Raw genomic sequence first — 27,128 nt, forward strand, 5'->3', positions numbered from 1 at the left:
TTAAACAACCATGTGCAATTACTGTACTACCTGCAACAGATACTGTACATATTTGTGTGTTGAGAGTATACAGTAGAGCGTTTTAGCCGCAGTCAGCCAACAACTACTGTATCATCAGTGCTAATGTCACTTTCTCCAACAATACCCAAAGTGTAACATGTCATAGTGAAAGTACAAAGGGGAAAATACATCAGAAGTAAATCAATAGACATAAAAACAGCTGAGTGGGTTAAAACACAGCAGCTCATGTTGGTACGGTGTAGGAAATGAGACCCTGAAGGCAGCGGGCCGGTTTGATGCTTGACTGAGATCAACCTTTCTCTGAAGTCACTAAGGCACCTTTACATTGTGCTAACCTCAGTATTAAATGTCACGCCTAGAGAACTTATAAAGCATTTTCTGTCAACCAGAAGTCAAGGGTCACCAAACTCAAAAGGTTCTGTGGCAAACAAAAAAGCTGCCATTTTAGCACAGGCACCCGAGGAACCTAAAGGAACTTTTGATGGAGTGCTTTTCAGATGACATACAGATCAAAATAGTCCAGAATTATCTAAGAGCCCAAATAAAAGGGCAGTAATGTGAATTCTAGTATAGTCTGGGAACCATAGCCGCTTTGAAATTGCAACTAATCATGTTTCACTTTGTGTCGTGTCATGTTTAGGGAAGTTGAAATGTCTCCACAATAATAGTTTTGTTAAGAGTTCATCTCTAAACGTAATAACAACAATGGCAAACAAGGGACCCTTGAATTAGTATGAAAACAGCGGTTCTGACTAGATGGTATACAGCTACTGCCTAAATCCCATAAAATTTTGGGTTTATGGTTAGGTTTAGGAAAAACAGAACTCATCTGGAGAAATTGTATGAGATTTTGACGTTTGCTCTATCTCTTCTACCCACAACCCATTTTACCAATAGTTTGAAGGGTTTTCGGTTAACTCTTTCCTTGCCATTGACAAGTTTTCTTGTCAATTAAGAAAAAACATTTGCATTAAAAAACATGTTCCTGATGAATTTTTATGTTAATCAGCAATACTTCGATTATCCACTAGATAGCTTACCCAATTTATTAAAAAACTGAAACCAAAACGTTATTAACTATTTAAACTCTGTGTATGTTTTGATAATTGTTCTGATAATCAAACTTCCTTTACAAAAATGCAATTATTATTAGCACATATAAAAAATGTTTAGTAGTTTATTAGCACATATATAAATAAAATTACATTTTTTTGCTTTGTTTTGTTTGTTTGAAAGCAAAGGGTCTGTTCTTTTATTTGATATGTTTGTATATTTTTAGAAGAAAAAAATCCTGGAAGGCATTTTATGAAACTTTTGTGAAAATCACAAAAAAAATGGCTGGCAGGGAATGAGTTAAGTATGCCGTATGCATCAGATGTTTAACCAATGGTCCGTGGTTGTGACGTCTGAGGCTGAGACTATTTACAATCGAATAAACAAATACACAAAAACTTTAAAGAAACTTTAAGGTCAGAAACTTTTCGAAAACATTTTAGACTCTCTGCTTATTTGTGTCTTTAACTAAATAGATTTTTCTTAATATCTTTAATGTAATATAATAATAAGACTGCAGGCACTTTAAATCTACAGAACCACTTAAGAGAGACATGCACATTAAATAAAAAATAGCCTGTCTGTACTTTACCATCGAGTGTCTACTTCATGTTCAGATATAAGTGCGTCTGAATAGCTTGATGATTCAAAAACTGGAGTTTGCTAAGGATGACAGAGTTGAAATTGTTTGGAAAAGGCTTTCTTGTTGCTGGAAACGCTGCTACGCTTTCGTCCCATTCAGCCGTCGCAAAATAATCAATCCAAAGCATTTAATTAAAGGCCAAACTCATATTAAAACCTTTTCCGTCATAAAAATGTCTTTGTTTGCCAGCGAGCTATTTCTGGGGGGAAAAGGTTTGGCACTGTTGGCATTTGTTTGGATGTATGACCTTTTAAACATTCTTGAAATCTTACAGCCATCTTGTTTTCCCTCCTGAAATTTCCCAGATGAGCAGCTGGAGGAGAAAAAATGCCTGGAAAAAAAATCACCTGAAGGTCATGTAGAGCTCAGGTCAGCATGTTGACGCGTCAGTGTGTCGATGACCGCTGACTCTTTGGCTCGGGTAAGTAAAAGCCTGTGTCTGATGTGATGAAGAACCGTTGAATCTGATGAATCTGATGTTTTGAATCAAATGAGACACAACAAACATAACTAAGCAATAAAGGCACAGATTCTATAAAAAAATACCACACATGAAAAGCATGTAGTTTGTTTTAAAGGGGACACTTCACAAGACTTTTTTTAAGATGTAAAATCAATCTTCGGTGTCCACAAAGTATGTATGTGAAGTTTTAGCTCAACAGATCATTTATTATAACATGTTAAAATTGCAACTTTCTAGGTGTGAACAAAAATTTGCCATTTGTGGGTGTGTCAATGCAAATGAGCTGATCATGCAAACACTTATCGCCATAATGATGGTTTGTTCAAATTGAAACTCAATTGTGTTGTCACTTATTCTCTCTCTCTCTCTTCACTAAATGTCAGTACCGTGGTTGGATCGTGGCCAGTTCGATATTATAATAATAAGATCTCCTTTTGGCATCACAAGATGACATTTCAATGGCCTATTTTTTCAAATGTTTGCAGGGAATGGTTTACCAAAACCAAGTTACTGGGTTGATCTTTTTCACAGTTTCTAGGTTGATAGAAGCGCTGAGGACCCAATTCTAGCACTTAAACATGGAAAAGTCAGATTTTCATCATATGTCCCCTTTCAAAAAAAATTCTGTATATTGAAAGGCACACAGGAGCACACATTTACTGGAGTACACACTAAAAAAGTGATGGGTTATTTTTTAATCCATGGTTGGCGCGAACCCAACTGTTGGGTTAAATGAACCTAGAAAATGTCCATATTTTACTCAACCATGGGTTGAAAGAACCCATCATTTATGGCTAAAACTAAATTTTAAATAACCAAATCTATCAGTGTAGATATATATCTTGTATGCAGCCCTGCTACTGTATATTTTTTAACCTGTAAAATACTAGAAAATACCTTTGCAGTTGACAATCTTACTTTATTTTTTTCACACATTTTCAATCTTTGTCATGCATATATTTACTGCATTTGTCAAGCTGAAACATTTAACAGATTGAACAGATATTGTTCTATTGCATGAATCCAAAACAATAAAGTGGCTTAATGCTCCAGTTAATAACATTTCCTTTTGTCATTGATGCATTAGCAGTGGCATTAACTTTACGTTTGAATACCTGATGAAAGTGATCATTATCATAGCATGAAAAGCAGGTAGTAATTACAGTAGATGAAGCAAAGAGAGAATTTTAATGCATAATGGTGCCAATGTCTTGAACGTTTTTTTTTCACTCGCATGGCCTTTTTCACCTCTGAGCTGCATGACGTGATATTTAACCTTTACACAAGGACACAAGCTCATGCGGCTAATAATCTCATGATTAAAGTCAGGAGGTTTATCTGAGCTCACCAGATCTCTCGCTCACTTCTGTTACATGTGGCATCTCATTACGGCCGAGTGCCGGACGTTGAGTCCAGATCACAGGCTGTGACTGCAGAAGAGAGAGAGATGTTCCCACCGGTGTGCCAGATCAATATTGTCTCTGTTAATGAGAGACTTTGATGAATGGGGAAGTCAACACCGATGGCTTTTCTTTCACCCAAACCTTGCTGCTCATTCCATCAACTCAAACGTTTGAATGAAATTTTGATAGTAGTGATTATCTGGTAACGTCCACATTAATGCATGTTAATGACAGGAATAAAAGTTCTTCATCTGCAGTTTATGAGAGCTGAAAGTAATTTGTGACCCGTGATCGCAAAATGAGTCTGAATGCGCACCGTTTAATTTTCAGCTACAGGCAAAGTAAAGTATAAATGTCGATTTTAGTCAAAATTGAGTTTTTCATCAAAATATGTACATTAAGCCTTCGTCTAGCAATCCTAATGCAGTGAAAATTCATTAACTCTTTCACTGCCTATCTGGTCAATTAAGAGAAAAGTTTCCCTGCCAATGACGCTTCCCTGACCAGTTTTTACAGTAATCTGTAATTCCGCATTAACTAATTCAACAACATTGTAAGCTCTGTGTTTTGATTATTGTTCTGAATCTGATCTTTAACAAAAGTTCTTTACAAAAATGCAATTATTTCAGCTTTTGCTAAAAATTAGCTTCCCAGATGACAAAATGCTGGAAAAGCAAGACTGTTCAGGAGCTGGAGAAGATTAATGAAGAGTTTAATGGCTCAGAGAGTCAGGAACAACTATTGCAAAAAATTAATACAGTCAGTGATCATTCAGATGACACATACTGCATTTTTCATCGCTTACTTTTTTTTACATATTGCACAAATTTGTCTTTTGCTGCAAAACCCTCTAAGTGCATGCAAAAAAGCAAAAATAGTCAACAGTTGCAAAGTCACTAAAGATGCAAATACAAACATTGCAAATGATACAATAATAGTTAGAATGCAAAATTAAAGAAAGCGAAGCACACATCAGGGGTGCTGTGATGCATGTAGCTGCCACATTCTGGTTGTATTCATGTTCAAGTACTCACAAGGGACCCAAGTTTGAATGTGATTCACGGACGTTCACATTCATCCTCTGTGCACTTTGAGGGTGTTGCTGAAAAAATGGCTTGGCATATAAGAGATTCTGCAACAAAGTATTGTTTCTGAATGGCTCTGCCTGAATGGCAGTGCTAAATTTGTAAAACAAAAGGTGCCGGAACACAAACCGCATATTAGAGGGGTGACGAGGCAGGTGCAGGTCCTGGAAAAATGGTGCTGAAAACAGCATAAAATGTGCTTAAAGGGCCCCTAACCTAGGTGTTTTCAGCAATATAAAAAATCCTGGTATTCCCAGAATGTGTCTCTAAAGTTTCAGCTCAAAATACACCACAGATCTTTTATTACGATGTTGAACATGGACATTTGGGCTGCAATGAAAAACGCGATGTTTTGTGTGTCTCATAAAATGCAAAGAACGCTTCTGTTCCCCTCCTCTTATGTAAAGTAGGGTGTAGAGCGCTTACACATGTGCTTTGGACTACATCAAAACAAGTGTCTCTGGGTGGGGCGTAATCAGTGTGACATCACATTGATAGAGGATCCCCAACAGCCTGTTTTGTGCGACTGCTGCGGTTTAAAGGAGATTACACAAAGAAGAAGGGATAGATTTGTATAATTACAGGATGTTTCTGCATACACACTGGAGACTCATTTTCTGAAACACATTTAAAAGTGCATTTTTTAGGTTAGATGGCTTTAAATACTCCCTGTACTACACTAATCTTTATAACACACAAAAACCCACATAAACCTCTTGCTTCACTGTTAAACTCAGCAATTCATTTCGCAACAGGTATATAGGCTACTTCCCAGTTCACAATTACATAACGTTTTTTTATATTAATAGGTAAACGAGCACTTGCTTACCTTAACTAGTTGTCTAACCCAGTGGTTTTCAAACTGGGGGCCGCGAGATGGTGCCAATGGGGCCCCAGTTTTATGACATTTTATGAAAAACATTAATTTATCATGAATTCTGTATAATTAAACCTACAAAAATAAGGCTACTAACCCAAAACTCTACTTTTTGTATAATTTTAGAGATTTAGAACAGTTTTTGTCACAAATTTTCTTTGGGGGGCCGCGAAGGAATGCATCGTTTACAAGGGGGGTCGCACACTGAAAAAGTTTGGGAACCACTGGTCTAACCCATATGAAATAAAACATGTTTTTTGTGGTGAAAGTGTAGTAACCATGTTTTTTTTTTTTTTGGTGTATCGTTTACTATTAGCAAAACCATGGTTAATTTTCATAAAGGAAAACACCCCACACCTGTACTGTTTAACCTTGAGCTGTGCTTTGGTTCTGAATCTAACCCCAAACGACGATGATTTAAAAATAGGAAAAAACAATGAGAAAAAAATGACATGATAAAGAAAGCCGTGCCACAGACACAAAGAACTATGTATAGAAATTTGTGCTGGGTGACATGAAAAAGACAATCGTGCTCCAGTGGCACGAAAAACAGCTGAAAATCGTGTAAATAACATGAATAAATTAATCAAATATTTTGTGACAATAACACGATTTGCCGTGAGATAGGGTAGCAAATGTACCTGTTTTTTTTTTTTTTTTTTTTTTTTTACGGTGCACGATTCTGCCCCTTGAAGTTTTAGAGGGTAGATTAATTTTGTCATGACATAAATACACAGAGCTTCTCACGTCCGAATCTCACTTAAGAAAAATATAAATTACATAAAATGTCCTGTACATTTTTATATATACGTATAATATATTGTGTTTTTGTTGTTTTTATACCACGTGAGGTGGCGGATCCCTGCAAATAGGTACCGGAACACAGACAGGTCCTGGATCCTGTTCGGGCAAGATCCAGCTGAACTGAGGCTTTGGCTCTGAGGCTGGGATTAAGCTGATTTGAAGCGAAAGTATTTGATTAGCGTATAATACGTGCATTTGGCATTTAACGTATTTTGTATTTGAGCTCCATATATAAACATAGAAATATTCAACACTAAACATTTTGCAGGTCAAAGAGAAAAGGCTAACAAGCAGCATCCTACTCATTTTCTCTACGTTTTGTTTGTGTTTAAAAGCTTTGGCATTAAATTGAAAACAGATCATTGTATTCTTTCACTTGACCGGCATATTTGAAAACTTTTTTGCAAATATTTTCCTGTCAGCTGAGACATATTAACACTAGACAGTTCGAATGAATCAGAATATTTAAAGCGTTTCTGTCCAAACGTGGAAGAGCAAGACAAGATCTTTCAGTCATTTTTGTTATTTTCTATTACGCAAAGGTCTATACAGATGCAAATGTCTTCCGCCACTTTACAAAGAAAGCGACGCACATCCTTTTGATAACGTCATGTCTTCCACATGGGTTTATCTGCGAGCTGTCAAGCTATAGAAAGGCTTTCAATGCACAAGGTCATTTCCGTCAGCCTTCTCTGTATTTATTCATTACAAACCTGAAAGCAGAAATGGGTTTAGTGCTTCAAACACTGTTTAATGTTTGAGGATAAACGTCGTGATCAGTTTTAATCAGAATCAACATTCTGTTCAGAAATGAAAGTGAATTGTACTAACTGTGGGAATTAGATACTTGTTTAGAAAAACACTCTTTCTGCAGCAGTGCGGACATGTTTTACTCTTAATGAGGACCAATTACAACATGAACAGATTGCACTTTTACAAAAGTAGGTATTATATTTCTTGAAGGATCCTGATGCATTTAAATACTGCTGTCAGTCAACTGGTGCAGTTACAAACAAATACGAACAAACTGATTCTACACTGTTAGAAAATTTGTCAAAATATATACCCCAACTGTCACTGAGGCAATACAATGTGAAAAGGTCATAATATGTACCATTAGGTACAGATATGTATATGTATCTTTGATTAGATTAGATTCATATTTTTTTACACAAGCAACACACATCTCTGCTACAAATGAACACTTAAAGTTAGTTTTTGTGATCTATATAATTATCGTTCAATTACACATAAAGTGACAGGAGTGCAAACGTTATCCCATATGTAGGGTTCGTTGTAACAAACAGAGGGTTTGTTGTAACACCTGCTAGAAAATTTAGTTTAAACACAAATAATTCAATCAAATTCTGTCTATATACTAAAGGTGGATATTGTTTATATATCAGCCTATAATAAATAGATATCCACACATTCATCCATCCATCAGCCTTCATCTAACCATACCTGTATTATGCAGCAATGCACATAAATATATATTTTTTTGAAAGGGCTGCACAATTAAGACACAAAAAAATCATAATATTGATTTATTTCCCCTGATATTGTATTAACAGTTATCATTTTGATGAATAGTATTTTCCAGTTTTTATTTCATTATCATTGCCTTTTTTATTATTGATTTATCTAAGGTTTTTGACACGGTGGACTATGACATACTGTAGTATAGATTGAAAAGTGTTGTTTTATCAAGTCAGGTCATTTCTTGGTTTAAAAATGATTTCTTAGTTATTGTTAAAGGTGTTCCCCAAGGATCCGTGTTGGGGCCCCTTTTGTTTACTATTTATATTAATAGTCTTGATCATGCAATACAAGATGTTAATCTCCATTATGCAGATGAAACTGTCATGTACTGTATTACTTCCTCTGTACAGCAAGCTCTGTGTAAGATTCAGTTAGCTTATAATGTCATTCAGTCACGGCTTTCCAATTCAAAGCTTGTTCTGAATAGTGATAAATATATGGTTTTCTCGGGTTCAAAGAAACTCGAAGGTAATTGGATTTCTCTTTAGACATTATGGGGCGGTTTCCCGGACAGGGATTAGACTAGTCCTAGACTAAAACATTTTTAAAGAGTACAAATACCTTGGCATCATTGTTGACGATGCTTTATCGTTTGGCTCTCATATTATTAAACTTTAGAAAAAAATGAAAATTAAGCTGTTATTTTATTACGGTTTTATTTTAGGAACAAGTTTTGTTTGTCATTTAATGCGTGAAAGAAATTGACTTCTGCTACATTTTTATCTGTACTTGACAGGGATGGATTGGCAATCTGTGCATTCTGGAAAAGTCCAGAGCGGCCGTTCAACGGAGGGCCGTCGTCCGGCCGTCGACAAAAAGAGTCTAATAACGCAATATGAACAGTCAACAGCAGGGGCGCTAATACGATCAGTTATATGCTGCTATGTGTAAAAAAAACGAGGAAGAAGAGTCGGCCTACTAGCCGTGATTGGTCCACGGATTCCAGGAATTTAATGCGAGCCTGAATTCGCGAGCCTGAGCATCTACAGCCTGGTCATGATGAGGGACAGACAGAGTTAACTTCACATCAGCAAGATAAGTGCCAGTAGTAGCAGGACACATTATAATATAATATACACAATATAAAAATTAAGAAAACTCGCGTGAAAAATAACGTAATGCGCAACTACTGTTAGAGAGAGACGTGATGTGTGTGTGTGTGTGTGTGTGTGTGTTTGTGTACAGTCGCAATAAAACAAAACATTGCGCTTTTGTCAAACTGTAACCTACAACTGTCATCTAACCAAAATCACACACACACACACCAAAGCAAAACATATTTATCCAACCCCATTTAAAAACAGTCTGTGTGTGGACATTCATGGTATTGCATTGGTTTTCATTTCTTTCATTGACTTTATTGTATATGGGAGGTTGTAGTGAGCTCACATTTTCTGCGAGAATGAAGACTAAGGTATTGAATGCTACCACATGCTACCACTATAAACGTGCTAACAATATACAAGAAAGAAGGCTAAATAATTGACCAAATATTAATTAAAAATCCTAGCTTGCACTTTCTGTCTGTTTTCCATCAGAGTCCAGTTTTTCCTTGTCTTTCATATTTGTGTTTAGTATTGTGGAATTGGCAAAGGCCTGGTGGTTGTTTGTGAAAGCTTTACAGACAAAATTAATAGGGCCTCGCCATTTTCATTATTTCACAGCCTTAAAATAAATTAAAGTGTAATATGACATTGACAAAATATGAAATAACCTTGTCTGATAGTCTGACAGTATTATGGCATAGTATCAGGACATCCTCGTGTCTGTTGCGCACGGCTAGGGGAGAATGGCTGGATGATGGGCCTATTTGGGAGAAAGTCTAAGGCTGTTTTTAGCCCCAGTCCGTCCCTGGTACTTGATTATGGTGACGTAGTATATCAGTTTGCTCAAATCTCTATTCTGTCTTCCTTAGATGCGGTTTATCATGGTGCCCTAAAGTTTATACTAAATTGAAAATCTTCTGTGCATCATTGTACCTTGTATAAAAGCATGGGCTGGCCCTCTCTGTCCAGTAGGAGAAAAATCCACTGGTACTTAATTATTTATAAAGCTATCTTGGGGATGTTACCTTTGTACCTTTGCAGTTTTACACAACAGAAATCTGTCACAAAATATTCTTTACGCTCTAAAAACTGTCTAGCTAGAACTGAACTGGGTAAGAAATCTTTTGCATATGCAGCAACGTTTGACTGGAATCTTATTCAATCCAAATTGAAGTTGCAAAACCTTCTTTCCATTGACCAGTTTAAAGCAGCTATTTGACAACTGGAAGACGACTCTGTGAAATGTTACTGTTTTTAAACTTTGTTTGTTATATGTAATTGTTTTAAACTTGTTTTGTATTGTGTAAGTCTGTAACTGAATTACTTGTACTGCTGCTCATCTTGGCCAGGTCACTCCTGTGAAAGAGATTTTTAATCTCAGTGAGTTTTTACCTGGTTAAATAAAAGTTTATATATATATATATATATACCTGAGGCTTGACAACTAACCCCTCTGTGGTGTTATGTTTTAGGTAACAAGACAGTAATTAAAATAATATAAGATTGGATTTGGTGACTTACACACCCACCTCAGGAACTGAATCAATATCTTAACCAAAACACATCAAAACTTTTCACAAATGCTTCTTATAGTAAGAGAAAAAGACCAAAAGCACAGATTGCTCGGCCCTGTCGAAAAATATAAAGTAGCCGTGTTACAATTAACCCCACGTTAGTTTGTGCCCCGCTCACCCCTGTGAACTCTTTATCTACAAAGGTGTACATTTTGAAAGGGTACAACCCCAGTGACAGCTAGGGTACATATTAAAAAAAAAATCCTGACAGTGTATCCAAAAGCACTAAATACACTAAACAAATCAGAATGTAAGAAACAATAATGAATGTTCAAAACTGTGAAAAAGTTCATAATGTGCAATACACAATGCAATGTCTTTGGAAAACTCAGGAAGTGCAATACTGTATGAAGTATTGCCTTTAACAATGCTGAATGTGCAATACTGCACCAAACTATTTATAATGTGCAACGCTGAACTAAACATTTTAATGTGCAATACTTTGCAAAATCATAATGTGCAATACTCATTTCTTAATTGTGCAATCAATGTGTAGTGTGTGATGTCGTTGTGTTTCATAAAATGATTGTTTTCCTAGACATTAGTATTCAGATGATATAGACTTTTGCCTGCTGATTTATTTTTCTTGAGATAAAGACCCCATTAATCTCAAACGTCGAGTTCACAACATATCTCTGTGTTCACATTTACATTCATCTGAGAGCTCTGTATCTTTACTGTGTTAACAATCGACATGAACGGAGTGATACGGGTCACAGTTTCACATTTAGAGGTAGAGGTTTTCAAAAAACAATCACACGGCGATATCTACTCAAACATGCGACCGAATCTGAGGTTTCCTGCAGCAAGTATCCAATGCGTTCACCTGTTCTTTATCTCTCAGTTTTATCTCTCTTAAGTCTGTTTTTCTCTTCCTGCACTTTTATCCTCTGTGGTTGGAGCCGTTCTGCACACAATATTCTTATCAGCACGTTGGCAGAATGGCTTGTGTAAATCCCTCGCCGTGTTTCTCATCCCGCGCGCCACACGTATACACACTAAATAAACTGCGGTTTGATCTTGCCAAAAGAAGAACAAACACTTAGAATGGAGCACAATGGAAAGCTCGAGATGAGATGCCCTTATATATCTCCCTGCTCTCAAATAAAAGTGTTTTTTTTCTGTGAATCCGTTGCATCCATTTCTCCGCCCTTGAGCCAATTTAAAGTTCCTTGTTCCATCTCTCTTCAACTGTCACCATTCTTCCTCCACTTCTTCTGCCTCAGCTTTATTTTCTACCTTTCCTTGTCCCTCCATTTGTCATTATGAGGTTTGTGCAGAACATTGCACCGAGTCTTGCACAGAAAGGTTTCTCTCTCTAGAAAGTGGGGATAGATTTGATCTCATTGTGTAATCCAATTACTGTGTGTCTGACTATATAGAGAAGATTGCAGAACAATTGTGATGTTTCTTGGTAAAGAATCTAAAGTGAGAGCAATTAGGATGAGTATGGATTCATTATCACATGGATGCAGATTAGCGCAGGACTTCAGACTGCTGAGACTGCAAACGTCAATGAATAGAGACACATTATATGGACAGATCCATTAAGGAAAGCAAGAGTAGAGATCTTTAGACCGTATTCCCTAAAAGTCATCAGCAATGATTGTCCAGACACAGGGAGAATTATTTTTGCTAAAAGTGTCACATTTAGATTAAAGGAGAGACTCCAGTAGACGTCTTCACGGGTCAACTTAGATCCAAAAACCAGAGGTCCAACCCAAGTAGGTTCAGGTCTATAAGTTTCACGTGTGCCCCAGACACGGGTCAGGTATAAAAGTAGTGGCATTGGGTCTGGGGTCATTTAAAATGAATGTGTTCGAGAAGACCCAAACTGCCAAAATATCGCATGTGTGCATCAAGTCCTTTTATAACCCCCCTCTGTTTAGCAAGAGCGCGTGTGACATTGTGTGGCTGGCGGCGTTAATTTTTATTGAGCCAGACCTGTCAATTAATTTTGCACATTTTATCAGTTACTTTGGTGTCGTCATCAGATAACAAATGAAAATAAATGGAGCAGTGGGCCAAATTGGATGCGAGACCACTGGAGTTTTATTTCTGTCTGACTGGTGCAGGGCTGCAGACTGCAGACACGTCGACGCCATTTACATTCGAGTCCAGTCGCTTCAAAACAATTGCCACTGGTTCGGGTCAGACTCGGGTCTAATTTTGTCAGGATTGTCTCGGGTCTTTCTTTAAAAAAAGACTTATGCACGTCGGGTTCGAATAAAAAATGATTCAGGTCATTTCGAGTTGGATACATTTCTTTGGACCTAAAAAGACCTCCAGACCCGAAGCGTCCATAACACATGCAGCTAGTTTGAAAATGGCAAGCATTACATTCACATTTCTTCAGGACATGTATAAATCCACTTATTGATCATAATTCTCATTCTTGTTTAACAGAAGTGTGGTTTTGACATGACATTTTAAAAGAGACCATAAACTTAACAGAAGAACACAGAGACTATAGGATGCACTTTTTTTTATAAGAACAGCTTATAAACTTCCCAGGAGCAACACCTCCCGGGAGCCACCTAGCAACACCCTGTATAGCTCGGCTTAATTATAGCAGGTGTCAAATGTTCTGCTGAGAAAGGCGTCAATAATTTCCATCAATCTTGTAAAAATATACACTCTAAAAATGTCTGGGTTATTTTTGACCTATAATAGGTAAATATTGGACAGAACACGTGCTGGGTTAAACATTGACCCAATGCTGGGTTCTTTTAACCAAACTGCTGGGTTAATATACCTCATGGTTGCATAACAACAACCCAACACTGGGTCATTTTTAACCCAACACGTGTTCTGTCCAATATTTACCCATTATGGATAAAAAATAACCCAGACATTTTTAGAGTGTATCAACTGACTTTCTCTCAATTCTTTTCTGCATAGCATTACATATTATACAACCATAAGCAAGTTGTGTTGCATTTTTAGACTATGCTTACAAAAACACACATTTTTTTCCTTTGCGTTCATGAAAAATTTCCCATACAGATGACAACACTTTCAAAAAGACCCTTATACAAATCCGTGAAGACGACTATATCAGCTGTTTTTTATGTATGCCAGGCCAATAGATGGTGAGGTTTTCTTGTAACAAAACACTACATGCCTGTGCACATACACATACATCTACAGAGCGATAAATACAGTAAAAATCAAGACAGTAAAAGCATCGAACACTTTTGTTACGACAGACAATAAAGTAAGTGATCCAGCCTGATCTCAAGAGAATTCATACATATTTTACAACTAATTCATATGAATTCGTATGAAGTCACTCGTGCAAAAATTTCGATTATCATAAAAAAATACTGCTAACCCCAACGTCACAGAGGTAAAGGAAATCGTACAAAAATGTACAAATGTGGTCATACGAATAAATACGAATTAGTATAAATTGCCATGCGATAGCATTGAGTGACTCTGAACTGTAAAGTGACAAAATGTGGTAAATTTTCACTATCTTAAGCAGCACAAATGCAGTCCTGTAGCCCAGCTTTGTTGTTTTGACTAAAGACTGAATTAACACATGTGCATGTAGTTACTATTATCACAAATTTGCATTTAAGTAGTTTACACGGAGACGACAAGGCGTCTTTATCAAAAACTTCCATTTTAACGCCCTTCTTCAAATGTTTTTGTATTCAGGACCTCAGAACATTGTCGTCTTGTAAACAAAAAGCCAAACCACACAAAACCACTTTGTCGTGTAAACGCCCCCTAAAAGCAGAGTTTAGGGCTACACAGTATATAGTTTCAGCTTCGACATCGCAATACCTGCATCTGCAAGTCACAGCTTGTTTTTTCAAAAAGAAACACTATTTTGGTGCCCTTTTCAGTGGTACACTAAAAAACGACAAACGACGGTTTCAGACGACAGAAGGAAATCACAGATGTGAGCTATACAAAAAAATGAAAGGCAGAAGTTAATTTCTCTTATCTGTCATCTGGTGAAGTCATTCAGTATTTCTCACATTGAAATATACATCGCAGAAAAACAAGACATTGCAAAGCTAGTTTCCCCCAATATTGTGCAGGCCTAGCACAGAATACTATTTTAAAATCTATTACATTTTTATGCTTGCAATAAATACAGTAGTCACAGACCATTTTGCCCCTTAATCAGCAGTTTTTCTGTGACATACGATCATTTATCTTGTTTGTGATATGACCCTTTCCTCCTCCTTTCCAACGCGTTTTTTGACGTGGCATTGAAGTTGAAGTATTTTCGCATTTGCCACACGTCTTCATTTAAAATAACGAAATGTGTAATAACGAATAAATCACGCTATTCGCACATAGTTGGACAGTTATTTGTGCATAAAATTTGTGTCATGTGCGCATGAAATTCAGACGCGAATTTGCTTAATTTGTCGGCTTTAGCTAGCTTGTAGTCTCAATATGTATATATGTAGCTCAAATTGAGTAAAGAGCATTTTTTACAACTTATCAGTCCGACTACTCATTCACTTTCTTACAAGCAAGATCCTTTTTATTCCTGTTTCTAAAAGTATGAAAATGTGGCATACAGCTTCGGGTGTCGATATACAGCGACAGTGATTTTTTTCGAATTTCCACTAGCTACATCATAATCACGTCACTACTATAGCAAGCTTCTGATTGGTTAAATTAAGATTTTTAATCTCGTGCAAAACGTCTTTGCGCAAAATCCCGTCTTTGCATTGACTTAACATGTAAATCACTCGCCCTTAACGCTTTATTCGTATCTGGTGTGAATGCACCATTAGACCCCAGTTGTGCTCAGTCTTTGGTCAGTTATATGTGACCAGCAGTCTTATAATTTTCAGGCATCCATCAATGGGAACGTCTGCTGGTGACCTCCAGAGAGAAATTCATTAATCTATATGAGGTAAATGAGTCGGTGTTGCTATCATTTCAACAGCTCCTTATCAATCAAATATGCATGAACTTTGGGACCGCCAGTCAGTTTTGAGACACCACCATAAATGCACGATCCTTCCTGCAGCAAGCTAAACAGATGATGTTTGTGAGGAAACGCTGGTGATATACAATCTCATACCATCTGGAGGCAATAAAACTGAAACATATGTCCAACAGTTTAAATTCATATTGAGAATAACAGGTTGGGAAAATGGTAGTGGTGTCGATGTTTAATCATAGCAGTATATTCTGAAGAAGACAGTAATTAGACTGATGAAGAAACTCTGAGCATATGGATATAGAAACTTATTAAAACAAGTTTAATCTTTAGCCTGGGGCTGCAGAATCTGCCTTTACATTAGGAAATGTATTGTGTCTCTCTCAATGACAACCTTAAGGGACAAATATGGTGTTTTTTGAAACTTATTATGCAATTTTGAGCACCAATACATAACAAATCTGTCTGTCTTATTGTCTCTATTACAGTATTTTCTGTTTAGCACTCATATCTTCTAAAACATATTACAATTCGTAATACATTATATAACAATATTAGCACACAAGATTGCTGTGTTCCCAATGAACTCTGAATGTGATAAACAGTCACGTAACCTGGTCAAATAATGTGTGGACTAATGAATAACCCATTATATAGCAAACTGAATAGACTGTGAATAGTTTTTAGGTCATCTGTACTGAACAAAACATATAAAAGAATTAATGTTTATTCGACGTAGCCCATTTTTACACAGTTCCCATGTCTCATTCTTTGTGCCCTGTAATACTAATTGGCTTATTTTTCCTGACTTTAGCAAGCTATATTTGGGTTTTATGAGCAGACATATAGGGCTATATGTAAATAAGTAAAGCGAATGGTGCACACATAACCCCTAACAAATGAATGAGGTATTAAAGTGAAGGATTTCAGGCCGTTTTACTGTGGTTTGATTTAACCTGTTTATCTCAACTGGTTGAAAAGTCACTTAAAGATTTTAAGAAAGAGAATGACACAAAAGAAGAAAGATGTAGGAAACTAGGTAGTATACAAGTATAAAGAAACTATAGAGAATAGTTTTCATGTTCACATTTTCATGTTACCATCGGTATGTCTTAAATATCATTTTCAACCCAGGCTCACAGAGTCGTGTATAAATAGCACAAAGTATGAAAATCGTGCAATACATACGCCAAATTCCACTTTGGCGTGCATATGATATGCCAGTCCTTCCCATTCACTTAAACGCCACATCTTTTTTTGTCGTTTTATTTATTGGTTTCTTAACTTTTTTGCTTTTTTACCATTTTCGCTTGGGTTTAGGGTTAGAACAATTTTTTAAATATTAAAATGACATTCTTGTTTTTATTCTGTTTACGCCAAATTCTGACTCTATCATCTGAATGTCTGAACAGAAATCGAGACTCATCAGACCAGGCAACATTTTTCCAGACTTCAACTGTCCAATTTTGATGAGCTTGTGCAAATTGTAGCCTCTTTTTCCTATTTGTAGTGGAGATGAATGGTACCCGGTGGGGTCTTTTGCTGTTGTAGCCCATCCGCCTCAAGGTTGTGCGTGTTGTGGCTTCACAAATGCTTTGCTGCATACCTCGGTTGTAACGAGTGGTTATTTCAGTCAAAGTTGCTCTTCTATCAGCTTGAATCAGTCGGCACATTCTCCTCTGACCTCTAGCATCAACAAGACATTTTCTCCCACAGGACTGCCACATACTGGATGTTTTTTCCTTTTCACACCATTCTTTGTAAACCCTAGAAATGGTTGTGCGTGAAAATCCCAGTAACTGAGTTGGTCTTGGACCAATAACCATGCCACGCTCAAAATTGCTTAAATCACCTTTCTTTCCCATTCTGACATTCAGTTTGGAGTTCATGAGATTGTCTTGACCAGGACCACACCCCTAAATGCATTGAAGCAACTACCTTGTGATTTGATTGATTAGATTAATGAGAAATTGAACAGGTGTTCCTAATAATCCTTTAGGTGAGTGTATTTTCGCACCACATCACCTTCGCACCACTACAGTACCACCACCGCCCACAGTAGTGAATTGGTGCATTACTGCAGTGGTAAAAATAATGCCACCGTCACAGCCCTACAGTAGGTACAGTTTTATTTTCTGACAGTTTACATACAGTATCTTATTAGAACACAATTTAATCATGTTTAATGATGTGATATGATTGTGCTTGTTGAACAATTTGGTATTTAAACACAAAGTAACTATCGCTGTGTTTTTGAAAGCATTTAAAGGTTCACTGAGTGTCAAGCTCCCCAGGCTTGTGTACGTCCCAATCACAAAGATGTTTGCCAGGGAAAGGGTGGGAGAGCAGAAGTCTGCTTCAGCAAAGATAACACAAGTCAAAGCTTTATAGAGAGCATGTGAAGTGGAATTGGCTTCCAGACAGACCAACCGACCGACAGACAGACAGACAAAGAGACAGACAGACAGACAGATGCAGGTAAAGGAACCAAAACTCTTCCAAACTTGATATTCAACAGTAAACTTTTACCTTATTAGCGAGCGTAATGATGATCATAACTGAAACGGTCCATTTAAAATGAAACATTTCTTTAATGAATAAATCTGCTTTATAAACCAGACATTATCATTTCTAAAAGCTCACTTGCTGAGGCGTGTATTTTTCAGAGCCATTGGAAAATAGCTGATCCAGTGAATTCTATCAATGTAAAGTTGCTTAGCAACCATTAAAAGACTAATGAACTATACCCAGGTAGCAAACAGACGTTGGGCCAACGTCAATATTGGTTGGTTACGTTGGCCCAACCTATCTGACTGAAATACAACGTTGGGCCAACGTTGGTATGGTCAGCTGCAATTGCCCACCACTTCCCTCAAATATATGCATGAAGCATTTCATGTTTTACCATTCTATCCAGTAAACACGTGGAAAAGAGACTTCTTATACCCTGATGAATTGTCAAGTTATACAACATTGCATCAGAATCAGCCAAAAAAAAAAAAAGATTAATTCCATTGTTGTAAAAGAAAAGATGACAGCCTATCTCTTTATCCTGTGCCAGTATCAGGTAGCAAACAGACGTTGGCCCAACGTTTGTTGTTTTTTTTTCAACCGAAGACGTTTATTCATTTTAGCATTACATTTTCATTTTACATATTACACATACAGTTGCAGTTTCCTCTAAATGCTAATAGTACCATGTCATCAATAAAGAGAAACTGAAGCATTGGTATTTTGTCTTTTGTCCAAAAAAAAAAAAAACAACCACCAATTTTGCAATTTGCATTACAGAGCACTTTCAGTATTGCATAAACAATATTTCTAAATTCTAACACGTTCTTGCATTTAAAACTGCTAGAACGCAACTTTTAAAGGGATAGTTCACCCAAAAATTAAAACTCTGTCATCATTCACTCCCATGTCGTTACAAACCTGCATACATTTTTTTTATTCACAAAGGAAGATGCTTCGAAGAAAATCTATAACTCAACCGATCAGAGGCCCCATTAACTTACATAGTAGGACAAAATAATACTAGTCAATGGTGCCTCTGATGGGCTTTGCTACAATCATCCCCCAAAACATCTTCCCCTGTGTTCATCAGTACAAAGACTTTTATGCAGGTTTGTAACAACACGAGAGCGAGGAAATGATGACAGAACTTTCATTTTTGGGCGAACTATCTCTTCAAGATCTGATGTTTACATGCATCAACAATGAAAATAACAGCACAGACACAAAAGCGCATTTTTGAGAAACCCTACATGTTTTTACAGTGATGATATTTTATGTGATTTACAAATCACTTTACAAATTAAAACAGTTTGTGCCCGTGCAATTTAAAATTAAACTCTTTTTAATAACTTAATTTAAAGGGACGTTTGTTTGTTTGTTTGTTGTTGTGTTGGGCCAACGTTGGGTGCTGACTTTGGCCCAACGTAATTTTGTCCGTTGGGCCAACCATGTCATTGGACAGCCAGCCCAGCTAACAAAAAAAGGTCACCAGGACGTCCCCTAAACGTCCTCTGCGAACGTACCCCGGACGTCATTGTGTAGGGTACCCGTTACGTTGAGCGGATGTCCGCGAGGACGTCTTCCGGACTTTCACAGGGACGTTCGCAGGACGGTCAGCGGACTTTCGGTACGTTTAGGGGACGTTCGCCTAAAGTCCTCAGCACGTCATTTTATTTCCCTGCTAACCAATGAAAACATGAAAACAGACACGAGAAACATTGTACACCACAAAGTACTTTTATTTTAATCCAACTGTTGTAATTATGCTGTGCTCCATGTTTGTGCGTGCGTGCACGACCTTCCGTGCACGTGCATGATTTCCCTTGCGCGTGCCCGATCTCCCGTGCGCGTCAGTCAAACTCACTTCAGCTGCGTGTGTGTGCGTGTCTCTTGGTGTGTCTCTGGCTGTCTGCTGGGTTTACTGCGATGTCAACTCCTTCCGCTGTCCTCCAACCCAAAACAACGAAATGAACACATTCAGAAGTTAACTAATTATTTTTGGACATGTTTAAAATGTCTTGCAAAAAATCCCTAGCAAAATATTTAAAGATAAGGGAGACAGAATTCTATGCTTAAAATAGAAAGCATGCACAACTCTCTTTTACCTAATATTTTAGGTTTTTGGTATTATTGTTGGTGTGACAGTTCACTCAAAGTAAAGGTGGGTCAATTTGGACATATGCTACCCATTTTAGGTCTAAATACAAATCAATCTCGATATGAATTCTGAAAACCAGCTAAAACCAGCCCAAGCTGGTTGACTGGTTTTAAGCTGGTCTCTCAGCCTGGTATTAGCTGTTCAGGATTGTTTAGCAGGATGTGTTTTTTTTTTTGGCCACTTTATAGCTGGTTAGGCTAGAAAACCAGCTGACCCACCAGCTTAAACCAGCTTGGCTAAGCTGGTTGGCTGGTCTAAGCTGGTTCCAGATGGTCCTCCCACCCTGACCAGCTAAGACCAGCTACAAAGTGAACATACACACACCTTAGAGAGAGCATAGGTCACACAGAGTACAAAAATATTTTACTATTACGTAAAATAATGTAAGTTGTCTTATATATTGATCTTTGATATTATTGTAGGTTTTGTTGTGGGTTCAGGGCATCTTGAAGTACACTATGAATGACGTCAGATAGATCTATTGCGAGTGACAACATTTGAATTATCTGAAAAAAAAAAAAAAAAAAAAAAAAAAAAAAAAAAAAAACATTTGAATTATCTGGCACGAGGAGTCACACGTCATACTTCAACTGACACAACGGAGACGGTGGTAAAAGAGGGAAAAACTCCTTTAAATTTCGAATTTTTTTATACTAAATCCCATTTATTTTGTAGTTAATTGTTGGATAAGGTCGTAATTTCGTCAAGTTTTCGTTACAGGGTAAGATTTCTTTACCATATACAGTATTTATATTGGTTCAAGTGTGCAGTTTGATAAGGTTTGTATTTCCTTTGTATAGGAAATTTGTTAGCCATATTTAAGTTAGTACATTTTGGTATCGTATGTAAGCTTCGCTTTAGTTCAATGTTAGAGTAAATGTATAAGGTTTTATATTAATATTCATCCGCAGCGGGTAAGTGCGCGAGCTCATACGGCCGTTACTCAAGCGGAAGGCTGCAGCCTCTGGAGGTCGCGTGTCTTATTTCAGAATATTAACAAGTATAAAGTTGACTATTATTCTTAGTTAATCGTAAATTGTTGTAATATGCTTATGACTTGCGAATGTAATGCTCAGTTAACTTAATAAACCAGGCTTGGTGACGTATACAGCCTGCCTATGCGACCTCCGGAGGATGCAGCCTTCCGTTTGAGAAACGGCCTACATGTGTACCGAGGGCGAGCGTGCACGAAATTCTGTCTGAATTGATTCTTCAATAATGGCAAAGCAAACATTTTCTGTCGTGATGATTAAACACATTTTAAAGTTTAAATTAAAACTCCTACCTTTCCAGGGGTTTCTGTTCCTGCAGTCTTCCAGCGACACTTCAGTCGTGTGTGTACTTGCTTGCCGCGTATGACCATACGGACACGAACAATATACCGCCACCTACTGTACTGTAGTAAAATGACGTGTATGATTGAATACGGTGGCACAGGCAGTAAAAATAGCCCTGTAAGTCATTGTAAAAATTGGCTAAATCACCAAAATAAGTTTGTAGATGTGGTTCATTAATTTTTCATAACTATGCAGCATAATGAATCAGCCTGAATTTATTTAGCCTATAAAAATATATTTTTTAACTTTATTTTTAAACCTTTATATGCTTTTATATGGTATATGGTTAAACCCTTATATGGTAGCATACAGTTTAATTGAATAAAAATCTTAAATTGAATCAAATCTCTTGTAATAATAAAAAGCTCTTAATTATCTGCGAGGATTGGGGGTACATCTGGGTAACATTTTAACATTTAAGCAGCTTCCTTTTTATATTATTTTACATAATTTGATGTGTATATATATTAACTTATCTTTATTTAGTTTTCTCAGCCTTTAAACATCTGACTGATAAATGTGTAGTGTACTACAAAAAGGTAAGTTCAGCACCAGATCCGCTTATGTTATACTGTAATGACCTCTGTGTATGACATGTGCTATACAAATAAACTTGCCTTGCCTTGTAAGATTGATACTGGTTTGAGAACAATGTTTCCAGTGCAACATGAAAAAACATTGGAAAACAATTTTCAGCCTAAGGTTAGATAATGTAGCAAATGGTCCTCTATTAATTTTGGTACAAAGGTACATTTCCTTTGTGTACTGCAAGCTGAACTTACCGATTTATATGGACTTTACTTACAGGTTTTCTGTGCTATGTTGCTCCATTTCACAGAGCAAAATAAGTCTGAGGTAGCACCATCCTTGTGGTTTGAGTTGAACAATGGGGTAAGATTTTGTTCATGTTTTATAAAATACAAATGCTAAACGAAAACAAGGTCAGCTACATATATAAAAAAATAATAATAATAAGACACTTGTTTCTGTCTGAAGGGTATTGAGACCAAAATGAACAATGTGCCACTCTAGACAGCTGTGGACAAAATATGCATTCAGAGTATTTTCTCAAACAGGTAAAGTATGCAAAGTAATACCAAACTTTTTTTTAACAATCAAGTTCAAAAAATAATAGCAAGCAAAACATACAATGTTTATATGATATATATTGACCAAAGTTGTTCTATTTTGAGACTGTAAATATTGACGCTGTAAAAAAAGTGAGGTTCTTCACACTGAAAGTCATTGTAAGTGTTAAAAGACAACTTAAAAATACTTTTGTTTTTTGTTTGCAGAGAGAGAATTCCAGGCCAAAAGGACTCAACAGAGACAACATTGTCAGTACACAAAACAAAAAGTTGGAATGATTAAGAAAAATGCATGTTTCTATACATATTTTATGTGAATTAATCATTATTGACAGTAATTGCACAAGTGTAAGTAAAAACTTTAAAAAAATCCAACTGTTGAATATTTGATTGTTAAATGCTAAACGTTAAACTAAAGTGTACATGGTCCATGTTAATGTTTTTAGTATTTTTTTTTTCAGATGAGGAGCCAGGTAAAACTAAAAGGTCACAATATGATTTACTATCATATTATTATTTCATTCTGATTTTTCTCCTGTTTTTTTTCTGAGTTAGATGAGGAGCAACCAGTACATCAAAGCAAAAAGATGCTATGATATTGTCTGAGGCACCTTATTGTGAGTACATTTACCGTGTTTTCCGGACTATAAGTGGCTCCGGAGTATAAGTCGCATGAGTCAAAAAATGTGTCATGAAGATGAAAAAAACATATATAAGTCGCACTGGACTATAAGTCGCATTTATTTAGAAAATTTTTATTCTTTTTGGGGACATTTTGTTTGTTAAGTCTTTCTCCATTGTCTTTAGGTTAATGTTTCAGTTAACAGTTTTTTCAGGGGTAGGCTACAGGAGCAACATATAGCACCCTCTCGTGGCTGTAGACATTTTCTATGTTTCTATGTGTAATGTTTTCTTTTGGTTCATGTTAGTCAGTATGAATTAATTTTTACATATAAGTCGCACCTGACTATAAGTCGCAGGACCAGCCAAACTATAAAAAAAGTGCGACTTATAGTCCGGAAAATACGGTATATGTTAACAGTCATTTAAATAGTCATACTTCTGTGGAATTAAAAACATATAAGTTAGTCTCAGTCAGTATTTGTAGTATAATGATGATTACATTATTTCTATTTATTCATTTAGCATACACCTAAAGTGACTTAAAAATGATAGAGCATTCAACATTTTACAACATTTACTACAATACTTACATCATCAATTTTTTTATTTTTTTCTAATCTGGGTTGTGTTTACAGTTCCATGTCCTTCACAATCACAACTGCAGCACACCAGTCAATTTCTGCCATTCAGAAGAATCAGGTACACTTTTTTGTTATTTTTATCTTAAAATATTAATAGGCAGACTTACTGTTCATTTATTGTACTTGTGTAGTTAGTAATGTTTTACTGTTTCCAAACAAATCCTAGAAAGAAATCTTGGATTGGAAAATCATTCTGAAAGTAGACTAAATTCAGGACAACATCACAGCAGTGGTCGGAAAAACATCAGTCAATGAGCAAGCCAAGCTAACTTTCCAAAGATGGTATGTGTCATAACAACATTACTAGTCACTGCTGACTTTTTATTCTTGTTTAATTATGGATTGTTTTTGTTTGTAGATTTGTTATCTGTCTTCAGAGGGAAGGCAGCTTGGAGGATGCTACAGCTACACAGGGAGAATTTCAGCAGCTCAGTTTCATACTTGCAACTAATAATGAATAATAGTGAGTCTGTGTGAATCCCAAATGTTTTTGTATATATATTTGAAAGTAAATATGTTGTAAATAAGTTAATAGTTAATGGTCTATTTTTAAAAACAAGATACATGTTTGATTCTTTGGAATAGAACCATAGATTTATCTGACACTTATTCATAGTGTACTTCAAGATGCCCTGAACCCACAACAAAACCTACAATAATATCAAAGATCAATATATAAGACAACTTACATTATTTTACGTAATTGTAAAATATTTTTGTACTCTGTGTGACATATGCTCTCTCTAAGGTGTGTATGTTCACTTTGTAGCTGGTCTTAGCTGGTCAGGGTGGGAGGACCATATTGAAGCAGCTAAGACCAGCCAACCAGTTTAGCCAAGCTGGTTTAAGCTGGTGGGTCAGCTGGTTTTCTAGCCTGCAGCTATAAAGTGGCCAAAAAACCCACATCCTGCTACACAATCCTGAACAGCTAATACCAGGCTGAGAGACCAGCTTAAAACCAGTCAACCAGCTTGGGCTGGTTTTAGCTGGTTTTCAAGTTCATATCAAGATTGATTTGCATTTAGACCTAAAATGGGTAGCATATGTCCAAATTGACCCACCTTTACTTTGAGTGAACTGTCACACCAACAATAATACCATAAACATAAAATATTAGGTAAAAGAGAGTTGTGCATGCTTTCTATTTTAAGCATAGAATTCTGTCTCCCTTATCTTTAAACATTTTGCTGGGGATTTTTTGCAAGACATTTTAAACATATTCAAAAATAATTAGTTAACTTCTGAATGTGTTCATTTCGTTGTTTTAGGTTAGAAGACAGCGGAAAGAATTGACATCGCAGAGACACACACCAAGAGACACGCACACACACGCAGCTGAAGCGAGTTTGACTGACGCGCATGGGAGATCGGGCACCGTGCACGCACACACAAACATGGAGCACAGCATAATTACAACTGTTGGATTAAAATAAAAGTACTTTGTGGTATACAATGTTTCTCGTGTCTGTTTTCATTGGTTAGCAGGGAAATAAAATGACTTGCTGAGGACTTTAGGCGAACGTCCCCTAAAAGTCCCAAAAGTCTGCTGAACGTCCTGCGAACGTCCCTGTGAAAGTCCGGAGGCGTCGTCGCGGACGTCCGCTCGACGTAACGGGTACCCTACACAATGACGTCTGTGGGACGTTCGCGGAGAGCGTTTGGGGGACGTCCTGGGGACCTTTTTTGTTGGCTGGGAGCTGGCTGTCCAATGACATGGTTGGCCTAACGTTGGCCCAACGTTGTTTTAGTGGTTTTTAAGTTGGCAGAAGGTTGGTAAGGTTTTTTTTAGGTTGGCAGAAGGTCTGCTGGCCGTCCAATAACATGGTTGGCCCAACGTTTGCCCAAAGGACAAAATTAAGTTGGGCCAACGTCAGCACCCAACGTTTGCCCAACACAAAACCAAACCTTGGGCCAACGTTGGGCCAACGTCTGTTTGCTACCTGGGTATTACTTGGTAGAGGAGTTGTTTATTGTGATTATTCTTAATACATTTCATTAAACACTGCTTTCTTTTTATAAAACACCATCAAAGCAATAAGCTACTCAAGACTGGATCCCCTAAGTGCTTAACCATGGTGAAATGATTGAATTACACATTCTTGGGAGGTTTGTTTTTTTTCATTTAACCAACATTTTGATGTATTTTGTCACATGCCTACTTAGTTTTTTTTTTTAAAGAGCGCATTGTAATTGAATAACTTACACTAGCATGGGTATTAATCTTAATCTCAAGATTTGTTACTGTATATCTCTCCTGCTAATATTTTATAGATGTTTTAAAGTATTTAAGATCATTTAATGTGTTTTTAAGGTGTTGTAGCGGTTCTGCAAGACTAAACAAAATTAGATCAAATTTGTCACAAAGGACACAACATCATTATATTTAAATAGCACCTTATTTAGACCAGCTTCCCTTATACATTAATACATCGAGACCCTTAAAGGACCGTTCACATTATAACGATAACTATAAAAATATAGTTTTAAAAATATTTTCATATTAAAGAGAATAGCAGAGTTTACACCACAACTATAACAATAAAGATGAACAATATAGTTGGGATCACTTTCTGGGCAAATTTATTTTTCCCAACTAATGAATGATAAATCATTGACAGCCAATCAAATCTATTTGAACTTCAAGTGCATGTGCATTTGACATTACAGATGACACTGTGAAGAAACTCATTGCTGAGGTCTTTAACATAAAGTATCTAGCGCTAATGCTTTGAAATTGACTACGTTTATTTTACTACATTAACAACACCAAAAGGTAAGATATTAGATTACACAAACTGTTTAAAGATATCTGCTGGTTATACCCACTGTGTAAATGAAACAAGGACAGCATATTTATACATTTAATGACATGTAAACAATTGCACAAGTCTATAGCACAGAAAATGTGCAATATTATTGCCATTGAAGGTATTGCGTGAGTCACGAATTAGCATAAAGTTATGTGGATGCTTATATAGTTTTCTTTATAGTTAACGTTATATTTATCGTTATAATGTGAACGGCCCTTTAGTCTGTATCAAAATAAAACATCATCTTTAATCTTGAGTTTGGTAAATCTTTTTAACATACAGTACGGTATAAATCTTTTCATACCCTATCATTTCACTCCCTTTAGATTTATACACTATTCCCAGTGCTTGAAAAATATATGCAGGTGTTTGGCTTGTCTTTATTTTCTCTTTCCGATAACAGTGAAAAATGCAGCGAGTACAGTGACCGCACATCTTTGATGAATCTAGTGTTAACACATTCATATTCTTCATATGGATTTAAACTGAAGCCTTGGACCAAACTCAACAACATTACTGTCATTGATTTA

The 27,128-nt window shown here is 36.6% G+C and overlaps 1 long non-coding RNA gene across 4 annotated transcripts; it reads left to right on the top strand.

Moving 5' to 3' along the window:
- Positions 1-20,649: 20,649 nt before the first annotated feature.
- On the top strand, positions 20,650-25,241 carry LOC129436407 (uncharacterized). 4 transcript variants are annotated; one of them, XR_012365406.1, is made up of 8 exons: positions 20,650-20,819; positions 21,392-22,326; positions 22,432-22,511; positions 22,731-23,140; positions 23,783-23,846; positions 23,955-24,070; positions 24,147-24,251; positions 25,057-25,241. It is a non-coding gene; the product is annotated as an uncharacterized lncRNA (long non-coding RNA). The 4 variants fall into 4 exon arrangements; XR_012365408.1 differs by having other exon boundaries at positions 21,922-22,326; XR_012365407.1 differs by lacking the exon at positions 20,650-20,819 and having other exon boundaries at positions 22,190-22,326; positions 22,731-22,996; positions 23,079-23,140.
- Positions 25,242-27,128: the final 1,887 nt, after the last annotated feature.

Source organism: Misgurnus anguillicaudatus, chromosome 22 (genome assembly GCF_027580225.2).
Source record: "Misgurnus anguillicaudatus chromosome 22, ASM2758022v2, whole genome shotgun sequence".
Classification (NCBI taxonomy): Eukaryota; Metazoa; Chordata; class Actinopteri; order Cypriniformes; family Cobitidae; genus Misgurnus; species Misgurnus anguillicaudatus.